General features: G+C 38.2%; 1 long non-coding RNA gene across 1 annotated transcript in view; it reads right to left on the bottom strand.

Moving 5' to 3' along the window:
* Positions 1-11,270, bottom strand: part of LOC148224598 (uncharacterized) — a 50,760-nt gene extending 39,490 nt beyond the window's left edge. Inside the window, exon 1 of the long non-coding RNA XR_015799454.1 lies at positions 11,257-11,270. This is a non-coding gene — a long non-coding RNA (uncharacterized LOC148224598). The remainder of the gene's footprint in view (positions 1-11,256) is intronic.
* Positions 11,271-14,556: the final 3,286 nt, after the last annotated feature.

Genomic DNA, 14,556 nt, shown 5'->3' with positions numbered 1-14,556 from the left:
TTCCACCTCGGTATTTTTTTGAGCAGTGGGTGTTTTGCATGATTAACAAAGACAAATATCATATTTTACAAAGGTTTATTCCACTCTAGCCAATTGGATTTAGTCCATAACAGAGAAAATCAAATATAGGATTAGGAAATGCTATTTTGCTCAAATACAAGCTTGTCAACCTATAGAATTTGTGTAAAAATATATTTAAATGGATATTTGTAGGATGTTCGAACACAGAATGTTATTTTTCCTTTTTTTTTTTTAATTAAATTTATAACTTCTCAGAGCAAGTAGCTAATAGAGTTGGCAGAAGACATGGAGTGCACACGAAGTCATTGAACTGTGTAATGAAGACATCTTGGTCACTACCACACTCTTATGAATGTTACTTTATTTTTGGTCTTTTAAGGACGCTCAGGATTGCACCTCTCAATAGCTGGACATTGACTCAGGATGTTATTGAGAGGCAATGACAGGGACAGGGCCTCTCAGACAGGTGATTTTCATATCACTGGCATTGCCTATGGTTGAAGTCAGATTTTCTCTAAAATTGAAAATACATGCAAATTTAGAAAATAACATCATAAATGTGCAAGACCTTCGTGTCCATAGTCTGCATATGGACAGATTATGAAATTTGTCTTACCAAAACATTACTGAACATGAAACGCATCTAAAATTTGAAAGCATCCAATTTATGTTACATTGTATTATGTTACATTGTATGTTGCCAAAGGCTGTTTCTGGGCATACCCCGATTTGCCTTTTGGCGTGCTGCACACACAGTACCGACAAAGATAAAAATTAAGACATTTTTTTGGCTAATATCTCCCAAGCTTCACAGAACATTTCTTGGACTGGCACCTGATGAAAGGCAGATGTGACAGAGCCATTTTTATATCCTACTGTGTGCCATGACCCAGCATTTCAGAAGGATGTGTGGTACAACTATTCCTCCCCTTCTGTGCAAACACATTACAAAACACCAGTTGGCATGAAAATCTTGATAATACCTGCTGTTGAGTAGAAATGCTTTTTTTGCTTCTTGTTGCAATGGTTTACCTATGCAAAGAAAAACATTTTTATAATTTATGGGGCTGAATATGGTTACTTGCCTTTAAAGAGGATATCCTTTGTTGTAGTCAACTAGTAGAAGACAACCACTCTAAGAAGAAGGAAGTTCTGCACATTGATCCTGCAGTCATTCACCATTCTGTTCTGCTTGGTGGCAGCTTTCATACCAGTCACAGGTGGATTTACTCTTTATCCAGAGTTTGATAACACTTTGTGGGGTGCAGACTCTCTGAAGACAAGATGAGGGCTTTAAATTTCATCAAGATCAAGAGGAAGAGAAGCAAGTTTAATCCTCCAGATCCACTTCAAGTTTGCTCACAAAAAGGCTATGGAATAAAAGGGATTGGAAAGAGGTGTGGGCAGCACCATCTGTTCCCAGTTTTTAAAATTAAAAAGGGAGATTCCCTGCTGTAGGCGCCAAGAAAAGGATGTGAGCATCTACTTTACAGAAGGGGTTTGATTTTGTCACTCTTAATGGAGATTGCATTTGGCTCTGCACAATTCAAACCCCAGCCCTGACTTATAACTTGCCATCAGTCCAGCCCAAGTGGCTCCCTGGCTGAAGGTGCTGAATTCAGCTTGGCAGTGCCCGTGTTCCCCGGTGAGACACGTACCTCTCCCGACACAAAGGAAGAGCCCTGTGCTATGGGAAGCCTTGCAGTGCCTCACACAGCTCTGCTTTGTTCAGCACTGGGCACTGCAATGCCCAGCATGGCCATATCCCCTCTATGTGCCACTCAAAGCCTGTGCTTTTGGGAGCCACAGACTGCTGGCTTTGCTGAGGAGCTGCCGCACAGTGCACAGCAGGCAGTGCACAAGGCTGAGCAGGGCTCACACACAGCCCCTGATGCTGCTCTGTGGCTGTCCCTCACCCAGTCAGCAGGGAGCTCCTGCTTTTCCTCCCTGAGGTGACATTCTCACACCTGTCCCCCCACTGCACAGGTCCCAGGACCAAGTCTCCATCAGGTGCTTAGGATCAGTTGTGGTTTGTTTTTCAGACATTCCCCTGTTGATATAAACATCTGCTGCCCTCGGTTGTGACAGCAGAAAAGCAGCTGTTACCCACCCAACCACATAAATTGTCAACGCTTCATCTGCCCGTGCCTCTATCTGTTGCAAAATAATGGCAAGAGATGCAGCAAAATTTTAATGTCTATGCCAACTACTGCTCTGCTGTACTGTTCCCATGTTTCCCTCTGCCCACTTCAAGAGGCTGAAGAGGTAAAGAGAACTGTCTGCCCCCAATGACAGCAGTGATAACAATCATTATTATACCCACAATGACCAAAAAATTGAGGTTTTGGTAGAAAGCTGCTGCCTGCCATGTAAATTAGTTACTCACTATTCACCAATCTTGTTAGTTAACAAATGCTCAGTGTTTCATTAGTTCCCTTGACAGCTGCTCCAGGGAAAAAATTCTTTTGAGACTGACACAACGAAGCTGGCATTTCTGCTCATTCTGCATATGCTACCAAAGGGCTTAAAACCCCCCAAATTCCTGTCAGAATAAGTCTGAAAGTCCTGGCTTTTGTCAGAAGAGAGGAAAACACTACAAAAAGAGGGTCAGGAACGGTTAACCTCTATCATTAACACTCCCTAGTTATCAGCAGTAGGCATGGTCTCTAGAAGTTAGAGCACATTTTACTGTGTATCACAGTATCATTGTGAGTTTTATTTAAATTTCCACTAATAAAAGAAACAAGCACAGCTTCCAAGAGGGAGGAGAGGGAGCTTGACTTTCACACATGACACTATATCACATTTTTAAAAACAAGACAATCTGCTCCCTCTCCTGATATCTAACAAGCCACACACAATCACAGGCTAGTTCAAACTACTTGCATAATCTGATATTAACTCTTAGAGTTCCATGATTGAGATGCAATATTCTTTCTTACAAATGCATTATTTTTCCCTACACTTTTAATTTTTTACCTCTAGGACTCGAAGAATTGAATCAATTATTAATGATCTATTAGTTTATTTTCACTACATTTCCCCCTTCAATAACATTGTTTTTATTTTATGATTTCTCTATGAGTAAAAAAAGCCTTTGACCATATTAAAACCTAAAAAACTTGGCATTTTTTACAAGTATGCTTCCCTTTATTTATCTGAGACAATATTTTATCTTCAGTCAAATATCTTTAGTAGAAATATACCTATAATGCATATCCTTTTGAGCTGAACTAATAATGGCAAACTTTCTGCACATATACCTTTAACCTGCTGGTATTCAGATCAGCAGTCCTGCAATGTATTGGTCTAAGAAGTAAACAAAATTATGAAGGTAGGCTTACAAAACACATTTTTATATTAAAAAATATCATCCCAGTATTCCAGGTTACCAATTTCCTTTACAACTCTTGTGTTAAAGAGAAATCTTCAGTATTTGACCTCTTTCAAGGATATAGCATGAGAAAGAGAAGTTATGTATTTACTGAGAGTAAAGGAGATATACATATGTTGTATACTCTAACCTAAAAGTCTGATACAAGTACTTCTGGAGGCAACATGAGACTTTCAGTTGACTTGATGGCAACTGTATTAATGGTAACCCAAAACCCTCTGCCTTTAGTAACCACTGATGTTATTACCAGGGCTGAAGTTTCATGTAGTTTTTTTACTATATAAGACAATAAATATTTCAACCGATTTTCTCTATATTAAGCAATGACTAAATGACCCGACTTAAAAATCAATCTTCTCTCAGCAGAATGAAGGTAGATGCCAATGCTCATTCACATGGCAGTCATGAGTTCAATTTGACTTACCTAAATTTTTTTAAAGCCTGAATTGAAAACAAAGCTGTTAGACAAATTATTAAATAAAATCACAATCACAGATTATGTGAAAGAAAGCCCATCAGCTTTATATTCATTCTTTTGCAAGAACATGATCAAAGAGAAAACAGATGGATGGAGAAAGGACAAATAGACTGGTTACAGAACATGACCTGGTCATGTGCTAAAGACAGGATATTTGAAGGCTTGCAGAGAAAAAGTTAAATTCATGAAGGCTTTATGTAGAGATAAATTTTAAAATTTTAGAGTAGTCTTTCTAGAGATTCAGATGACATACCCCCTTTCTAAAATTTATGATTAACAAAACTATGGGGAAAATTGACAACACTGTAGAGAGAAATTCTTCTCTTATAATGCTGTACACTATGCCTGTACACCAAAATGGAGCTGTGATTGCAAAACAGTGCAACACTCTCGTGTTAACTTTATTCTTACTATTAAAACACAAAGAAAGTAGGCAGTTAAGGACAGATTCCTTGAATTCTTGTACCAAAAGCTTAGATTTATGCCTCTAGTTTAATGTCACCCACATTAGTTAAAGTAAAGCTCTTCCCTGTATACACAACCTGAACCTCTGCAAAATAGAAACTGAAGAACACTAAGTTTGCATAACTTTTTTTTTATGATGGCAGCAGACTCAGTGGAAAGGTACAAGGAGGATCCTCAGAGTTAGTTCTGAGAAGATTTTCTACTTATGTTCCTACTGTAACATGCCAGTTACACAGCCTGGAGAGCAGCACATGAAAATGTTACTGTCCAGCTGGTGGCATTCTCATTAGAGATGTGCTTCTCACTTGCTTTTAAGTTATGTTTAGACATTCTCAGATGTAAAGTAGTAAAGCTGAATTAAGAGAAATCAAAGAGGACAGGGTAATCATAAAAATAAGGAAATTTGGAAATTTGGGAAAACTAACACAGAGGTATATATAAAGTTTCACTAAAAACACAAAAACAGGAGAAGTACTACTACTAATAATAATCAAAAAAAGGGATGATCAAAATAGGTGAACTCTACAGATATGGGGGTTGATGGATGGAGGCATAAGGAGGATATAACAATCCACAAGCACAACATAGTGGTAAAGTGGGTGCCAATGAAATTCAGAAACCAATGTTCAGCAAGTGGAATTTGTTGTCTTGATCCACGGTGAATGCTCTAGAGTTCATATGTTGACTGACAGTTGTGTCACAAAGTATGTGAAGAAGCCATTACAAAGCAATTGTTGGGGATACTGATGAAGAGGGAAGCCACCTTCATGAACTGGAAAAGAGAGAAACTCCAAAGGAAAGCAATAGGAAAGAGTGGGCATCTGGAAATCTACTGCCAAGGAACAATTGAAGGACTGGCATTATTTTATAGAAAGGCTGGTAGGGTGGCTTTGCAAGTGTGTGCAAATATGAAAATGAGACAAAAGGTCACAGAAGAAGGGTAACACACTATTTTCCATGTTTACTGGGTTAGGACAAGCAATAGCAGACTTAATTTCTAGCAAATGAGTTTTTGATAAATGAGGACAATGGGAATATGGAGGTTCTGGCGCTTTAGGAGATTTCTAAAGAGACGAGACCAAAAAAAATCAAGCGAATATTTCCTTCTTAGAAATATTGATACAGAATCAAGAGATGTGTGCAGAGCAGCAATCCCAAGGTTTGCACTCAATACTAGTCACGCAATTCACATATACAAGCTGGACAAATCTGAAAATCAGGGGACTGCTGCTGTTAATGTCTTTGAACAACTGCAAAGCTTCTGTACAAATTTCCAAAGAAGACATTGCATACAGCAAAATCCTGTCTTAGTCACATTGCTAAGGACTGGGTTAGTAGCCAGAAGAAGCATTTTTGGCTCTGAAACACAACTTCTGTTTGCTCATGAGGAAGTTAGTTCATCTGTCCATATCTGTGAAATACCTCATTCACACAATAGATGGGAGAAGGTTATCAAACTTACACACATTCCCAACTAGTGTGAGACCAACAGAAACGGCAAAACATACACACAAGGTGTCATATTGTGCTGCACATAAAAGCACATGGCCATTGCTGTAAGACTGGTCTTGGACTAATACAGACACAGCTATGGCAACAGTTTGCACATAAAACCCCTGAACTGTAGACCTTACAATATTAATGCAAATCTGCGTGTTGGTTTCCTGTGCTTAAGTATTTATATTCATGAATATGTAAATTTCATTAAGAACTATTCAGACCCCAGTGTCTGGGGGCGGGGAGAGGAGGAGAGAAGAGCATCACGTGTAAGGCTGCCAGCTGCCCTGCAGTGTGCATGGAGATGAGATGAGGTCACTGAGTATTTACACAAGGAGAAAAAAATGGAGGAAATACTGGATCAGCAGGTGATAAAAGGACACAAAGAAAATCCAGATAACAGCACTAGAATCACTGTACATGTGTCAATATCGAATTGCACCTGCAGAGAAAAAGCCAAAATATTTATCCTGAATTAAACCCAACTGGAGTAAGGATTACACAAAACAGTGAAATCTGTTCTTTTCAAAGGAGATTTTAAAACAATAACTTCATGTGCAAATCACAAAAAGCTCTCCTCCCTTGTGTGGTCGAGCTATTACTGTAAAGCTGCTCTCCTCAATTCAGGATTAAAATTCCTTTTATCTTTGCCCAGATCTCATTTGCAGTATATTTAACAGAATCAGACATTGAAAGTGACTCACTAACAATTAGGCTTCTCCTTTTGAACAGAGAACTCTTTGAATGTGTATGCAGTAGGAATGTTTTGGGGATGTTCTTTCTTGCAAGATGAAATTTTTAAAAAGCTATGTTTCTCTAAAAGAAAAGGCACAAAAATCATTCAGTGGTAGAAAAAGATGTTTAAATTTCAACTGTACAGAAGGACGATAATGTTCACTACAGAATGTCAAAAGCAGCATCACTGAAAAATTAGATAGGAACAGTGAATTGCATGCAACCTAATTATATTAACAATGTTACAAAAATCCAGAAACTTAACAGCTGTTCCATATCTGAGCTGTGATAAACAGAGCCTCAGCAGTTTCTGCCCAAGCCATTCAAGCACCAGACAAAATTCAAAGCTGCTTCAGATGTTCATAGGTTAAAACACCAAAAAAGTACAAAATCCAGAGCCACTTGGCCATTCTTCCCAACATGGTTAAATACACAGTAAAAAAGAAAGTGCTTATGCCCTTTCTCTGATTCTCCACTTCTCATGAACAAAACCATCTCCTCTTGTACCCAGAGCACTGTGCTGATGCCTGCCACAGACAGCCTAAAGCAGCACCACAGGCAGCTACCCTGGGATTTAAAGCAGCACCACAGGCAGCTACCCTGGGATTTAAAGCAGCAGGAAGGGAAGAGCCAGCCTGGCCCATCCTGACCAGGACAGCCTTTCTCCCCCAAGCCAGAGCTGCTGTAAAGATTTTCTATGTGGGTACCCAGCCATATGGGGAGAAACTGTGGCACAGTGGTGCTCCTGAATATTTCCCAAAAGTGCACAAAATTTTATCATGCTAAGAGTAAAGAGGAGCTCACAAAAAAGTTTCCAAATCTTCCATGGAAAAAAAAAAACCAAGCAAACATCTTCCTCTGGCCTTGTGATAAATTTAGCTAAGTAGAAAATTACAAGGGGATTATGTGTTGCAGTATTTCAGCTCCCCAACTTCCTAAGGAAAATACCAATACCTGCAAATACGTGTGAGTAAGAAAAATGTGGGAGCACTGGAGACCAGAACTTCCTGTCCTGAGTTCAGGTGTGACTGAGCTTGCAAGGCAGTACCCTACTAGACTCAGAGCTTGGAGAGAAGATTCTCCAGTTCTCCCAAGGGAGATTGGTTCCCTAATTAACCCAGTTTACCCATCCCCAGGAATCTAGATGATGACAGAAATCCAGAAATTGTTTCTCAGGGCTCCTATACTGAATTATTACAAGTGCTCTAGGAAGAATTATTTTTTGTTACTGACGTTATAGATTTGACCCTATGCAATTTTTTAATCATAGGCGAAAATATAGGGTCCATGACTAATAAAATAGGATTCAGACTCATGATATTCTTTTTCCTTTGGAACTTTATCTATAGCCGTAGTCCAACTGAGCATCTACTTACCTTTCCAACTGTATATTGAAAAAACTTCTTCTTCTTTAATGATTCATATATATAAAATTCTCTGGTTTTCCCACTTCCTATCCATCTAACCTATACCTTGTTCTTTGAGCTGAAAGCCCTTGGGAAAGAAAAGAGCTTATCTTTCACAAATATATTTTGACGTCAAACAGTTCTATTCATTTTCTGTAGCTTTTGGTAAATACAGTGCCCAACTAAAAATTACGTTGTTCTTAATTTTACCACTGACAGATTTTTACAACTTGCAAAAACAAGTTTAATCTTGACTAAATAGAGTGTCTTCAAGTATAGATAAGATGCAATCAACTACGACTGGCTGACTGATTAGGTGAGAAAAAAGAGGGAGGGGAGAGACTGGCTCACTGTGAATCTTTTCCTTTTATTGAGAGTACTTTCCACACTGTATAAACACCTAACTTTTCAGAGACATTAGAAATCAGAAAATAGAAATCAACCCCCTACTCAACATAAATTCAGCCTAGACTTGTAATAAACACAACAGGTAGTTAAAAGAAGTTTAAGCCTCAATTTTATGTACAGAGCAAGTGTTCTTTGAAACTAAGTTTCCACTAAGCCTATCCACAATAAAACTGTCAATTCCAGCATCCTTTTTTGATGACAACCTTCAGCTTACCTATAATTTATATAGATCAGAAACAACCATAATGCTTTTTCCCAGGCATCATTCATTCCTCATCATGCATTACTTCCCTCCCAGCCTGGGAACAGGATGACAAAGACAGTAGTTTGGACATCTAATGAAATAACTCTTGCTGCCCCTCTTTCTGCTATTTCTTTGGCAAAGCTGCTCTCTCTTGAGTGTGGTCCATGACAATCACCACTTCAGAAACAGAAATCAGAGGCTGCCAGTGCCCTCTGCAGCACCTGGACAAGTCCTAAACAAATTGCTAAGCCATAGCCCAACAGAGTGCTCCTCAATGCCAGCCAGCAAAGCACTGAACTGCAGCCTGAAGCTCCTTCACACAGTAACCCCTGCATCCTGCAGTGATAGAATGTGATTTCACACCTCCTGCAATGGCATAACTGAGATTAAAACACACAGTTCCTGGCTGACTCCTGCATATGAGAAGAAACAATCACCATGGACTCATGACTGGTTTAGGACAACCACCCCCACTCAAGGCTCTGAGGGATATTTTGGCATAGTTTCTATACCGCTCATAAGACTGTTGCAACTCTATGAGGAGAAATTGTGGCTTTTGCAAACTTAGAAGAGACTCAATCTATGCAGAAAAAGCACAGAATTTACAATGCACTTCAGCAATAAGCACACATTCTCAAGCAGGAAGGAAGCTCTCCTGTGTAAGGAAGAAAATATTCCTACTGCAAAGTTTTCCTATGAATAAATATGTATTTTAAAAATCAAAAGTCTGCTCCAGCTTAGACAAATATTTCTGGTGTTTCAAGACAAAATGGTAGTCTTATTATTCCAGAGACACTTTAGTCATTGTTTGGAAACATTTCTGAGCAAATTTGCAAAGCGGTGAATAGGATGAGTATATTATCCAAAGCATCTTCATGGCCGAAAGGGAAATTCCAATCTTTCCTCAATACTGTTTCAAGTGATCTCAAGATTTGCCTAGTCACTGCAGGAAAGTAATGTCTTTTGACTTCTGCACGGCCCCTAGGAAATTTGCTGTGCTACAGACAAGAGGTGTTTTTTTTTCTGGTGAGCATTTTAAGTGTCAAATCACAGATACAGCCAGACAGTTGATGGTGTAGCACTTTAAAAGCACATTTTTCCAATCTCTTAAAATATGCATTAATTAGTGATTATTAGTATAATTAATTGGATAGAGTATAATACAGACTGTTATCATTTTAGATGATAGTTAGCAGCAACATCACATTGTTTTATCCTTTTAAATTACTCTTCTTACTGTTTCTCAACTGGATGGTGCCCTTAGACATTGCATTGAATAAAGGGGAAAGCATAAACTGTTGTTACTCCAGATGCAGCCCTCAGAGGCACCACCACTCAGAAAACTCTCACGTTGCCCCTGCAAAAGACTGCTGGAAGCAGGGAAGCTGCCTGGGGCACCAAAAATGAAAACCAATTGGTTTGGACTGGGGTAGACAAGGGAAAAGGATGTGCTTATTCCTCCTTTAAGTCTCTGGATATTTGCTCATAAGCACCTCTATGGTTCCCTCCCACTGAGCAGAATTTTTCATGCTATCTGGCTGTGGAGATTCAAGGAAGAAAGTTGACTCCTCCATCCCTCCTGCAAAGCTGAGCTAGGCATAGGACACACCAACCCCAAATTAACTAGTTTTTATTATTATTAAGAAGAACTTCCCTTTTCCAAAGGGAATACTGGCAATGGGAACTGTATCATGAGTCATGTTTGTAGGGAGCCTGATATAGCAGTAGAGCAGTGAGTCACACCTGCTGGGATCCCTCCTGCTAAGGAGCAGAGCAGTGGCATCAGACACAGGAGGGCAGCTACAGGTACAGACTGCATCCTGCTCCACTGCCTGAAGTTCGGGCTACATTAATATAAGTTTTCTTCACAGAGTTCACAGATGACATCTGAAGTAGAAGTCACATTTCACAACTGAAAGAAATTTCTAGGTGGTTTCCTGAATTCTTAAAAGAATTTCCTGAATTTCTTAAAAGAAATTACCTACATAACTATGAAATATCCACAGGTCCAAAACAGAAAAGCAAAGGCATCCTAAAATTAGACTTACTTCTATCACACTGCGTCAGTAAAAATGAATAACATACAAACCAATTTGCAGCTTTACTGTTCCAGGATTCCATGATTTCTCTATATGGTAAAAAAAAACCTTTTCACAAAACTTTTTTCTTTTTCAAAAAAGTTTTTGGCTGTATGTGAGTTTAATAAGTAATGTAAAATGGGCAGACAGGTGACCTTGAGTCAAGGTCCTCTGAGAGAAGTTGTAACAGTGGTATATAGGACGAAAAATTGTTCTCAGTCTATGAGAAGGTACAAATAATTTACAAGAAAAGTAGGCATTTGGAGCCACTGTGAATAGAACTAGCTAGGATTGATCCAGGTGGATCCAGCTAACCCAGTAGCTTATTAGTAATAAGCAGAAATTCACAGAAATATAAAAAAAAGTGTCATTACTAAAAGCAAATGACCTGTGGAAGCAGAAAGATTAATCAATAAGACTGATTCCCAAATAAAAGTCAGTGGTCTTTATGTGGGCTCTATCTCATCTTTTCTGCCCATTTGAGTTCCTGATAAATTAAAATTGTTACCACAAAAAAATATGTCTCATACCTGCAGTGTCCAGAAGTGCCCCAGAGCTCTCCTGAATTTAGTGGTGTTTCAAAGACCCTGAAGGAAGAAAAAAAAAAAAAAAAAAAAAAAAGAAAAGAAAAAAAAAAAAGGTGAAAAAAATCTAAAACTGAACTGGAGCATGATTCTGAGAAAAGTCTGACAGAAGGGCTCAGGGCACCCCACACAGTCTCTGATGAGAGCAGGTTGAAGAGGTGTTTTTGTGTAGGACTTCATCCTCATTTCAGAAGCCAAAGACAGTCAGTAATGTCATTAAAAAACATAAGACAGCAGAGCAACAACCCAAGCCAATGTCAGGTATTTTCCATACCGTCTCATGGAATAAGCGTAGGACCAACTTCAATCCAAAATCCAGTGTCTTGTAGCTGTATCACTGGCCATTTGGACAGCATTTTCAGATCAGCTAGATTTTCTGCTTGATCTTCTCCATCAGTGATATAGGGACAGATAGGAGTCCAAGATCCAGACCAAATACAACCACGGGGCTAACAGCAGCCAAGACTCTGTTTCAGAGCACTATGTGAGATTTCCTGGCTTTTAACCAAGAGCATTTTAGTCAATGGTGTTAGAGAAACTCAGTATTTTCTATCCCGTTCCTCATTCTTCTTGACAGATTTTACTTGTGTTTGCAGTATTGATGATACTTCACACACTTGTACCATGACATCCCAATGGTGGTCACTTAAATCACTGTTAGATCTCACAGAAGATTATTTCTCTCTGAGTGGGGCATTGACATTTCCTTGTTAAAGACTCTCACCCTTAGGGGAGTTTCTGTCACCAGAGCTATTAACAGAGATCTGAATCTAAATACTGTGCTGTATTACCTGCATCCAGATGGCATAAAAATGGAAATTCCTATAAGATTGAGACTTGACCTTTGGATGAAAACCATTCTTTCTCTGGTTACTGCCTGAGGAACTCTGAGCTGTTTCTCTTCAAGCATAAAAGCAAAATGGTGACTTATGATTAACATAAGAGAAAAAGAACTTGCCCAGGACTTTATGACAGAGGAAGTCAATTTCTATGCGATTATTACAATAAATCATGATGTTACTACCTACTCACCCTTTCATGGGTAACACATAGCTGGGTGTTACTCCTGCAATCCTGGTGCATCTTCCTCTCCTTAACTTTTTATTTTACATATAAATAAATAAATAAGTAAATAAATAAATAAATATGGCTCTGTGTGAATATATATATGTGTGATTAATGGATATTTCATATGGCACATCCTATACATTCTAGAGTTCTAAAATGCATATGCTGTAGTAAATATAATCCCTTTTCAGTGAAATATTTTATCTTTGATTTACAGGTAGCGCTTCTGTTACATATTTAGAACAATTTGCTAGGGAGATAAAACTCATCCTTCTTTGAAACAACAGCAGAAAGCATATGTGTCACTTCATTACTACTTCAATATTCTTTTTTGAGGACTACCCAGCAGCAGAGGTATTACAGCAGTTTTCTGCACGGGGTAGAACTGACAAGGACCTCTTATGAATGCAGGTATGCTTTTCTTGTAATCCCCAGCCTTGCTGTCTCAGGCTGTGCTTTAATTTCCCAGGTGGGCTGAGTTGCAAGTGAATTTGGTTTGAAGGAAAGACTAAGAGAATGTAAATATGAATAAGATTGCATTATTTTAGTAAGTGGAGCCATCTGTTGCCACATCTAGAAAAATACTGTCTGTATAGAAGTTACTGTTGATGTTACAAAACAGTTTTGTCCACTTCTTTGGTGACATACAATGTTACAAGTTTAATATATCAGTTGTCTAGATTGAATTTATAGAGGGGATAGGATTTTTTTTAGTAAAGAGGGGCATCCTTACATGTTGCTGCACATCAGGAGCTTCTTCCCACAGAAATTCTTACAAGTCTTTTCCTAGGTTCCAGCAGCTGTTTAGTCCGAATTAGGGTACAATATTTTATTGCATTATAGGGAAATCTTCTATCAAATGTATTCAATAAGAGTTAGCCTTGCAAGCAGCCAGCAAGGCCAGTCTTATGCAGGTGTTGCCACTGCTGCTGCTCAGTCAAAGTTATGAATATGTCATTAGTCACATCTGCAGGCATCATCCGAGACTCAGTATTGCACCACTGTACAAGAGAAGTCAAAAAAGGTCTGAAGGTATTGCTCATGGTAAATATTCAGCAATTTTAATGCATTTCTTTATTTTTCGGGGGGGAAGGGGGGCGGGGGGTAAGATGACCATTTGACTATTTGTTTTTTTAAATTTATTCATATCAAAATAATTAAGAATCTGTCAAAATTCTGAAAGCCTAATCTTATAATAAAATATTCAATTTTGCCTAGTTGGATAAAATATGCATGCTTAATATTTTATTGGTCATAGACCTGGAGTCAAAGATCATCTAACTAAAGAAATGTAACATATTTTTAATACTGCAAACACCTTGTACAAGTAACAGTATAAAGTCTTAATAACAAGGACTGTATGATTAAATTACTTTCTTTTTCTTTTGCAGCCATTAAAAGTCTCCATTCACTAAAGAAAATTCAAATATCTAAAAATACAGCCTGTCATATCTGAACTAATTACACAGTTCATGCTTGATGTTTTCTATCCATTTTATTCATTTAGGTTCAAGCCAATTAGAACTCAGTTAATTTTCCTAAACATCATCTTCTATTTGGTATCGCCAGGACCATATAACTGTGATTATCTAGTGGTAAAAACAATTTTTTGATTAATCATTGCAGAGAAGAGAAACAAATTCAAATGTAAGTTGTTTTCTGACACTCCTTCATTTTATTGAAGTGAAGCATGTGCAGTCAATTAAATGTATTTAGGCCATTTATCTGGTTAATGTGATTTTCAAAGATCATTTGGTGTATGTGATAATATATAATCAATATAGCCTGCAAGAGCCAGTTGAATCTCTGTTCAACAAAATTGAGGAGGTCACAGGGATATGCAAGTGTTTGTGTGATTTAGATTAGCTTTTAATGATGTACATCAGTACATCAGCACACTTATCTTGAAACCAGCTTCTCCAGAAAATGTTGTTTTCAGAGCACTGAAAATAACATCAATGCCTTCTGTTAGATTCAGCTGTAACTGTATTACTGTCGAGCTGTGTTCAAACTGCAACAGTTTGGAAAAAAATGGAAATAATTTCTTGTCTGCTCTCTTAGAACAGAGCATGATGGTATTAAGAGGGCTTATGCGAACTCATTGAATCTTGCATGAAGAGTTAATAAAAAAATCTGAAATTTGCTATCAACGTTAAGGGTATGTTATCTACTAAGTGA

Source organism: Sturnus vulgaris, chromosome 2 (assembly GCF_052056855.1).
Source record: "Sturnus vulgaris isolate bStuVul1 chromosome 2, bStuVul1.hap1, whole genome shotgun sequence".
NCBI classification, from domain to species: domain Eukaryota; kingdom Metazoa; phylum Chordata; class Aves; order Passeriformes; family Sturnidae; genus Sturnus; species Sturnus vulgaris.
The sequence above is the reverse complement of the archived record's forward strand: the minus strand, read 5'-3'. Positions and strand labels throughout refer to the sequence as shown.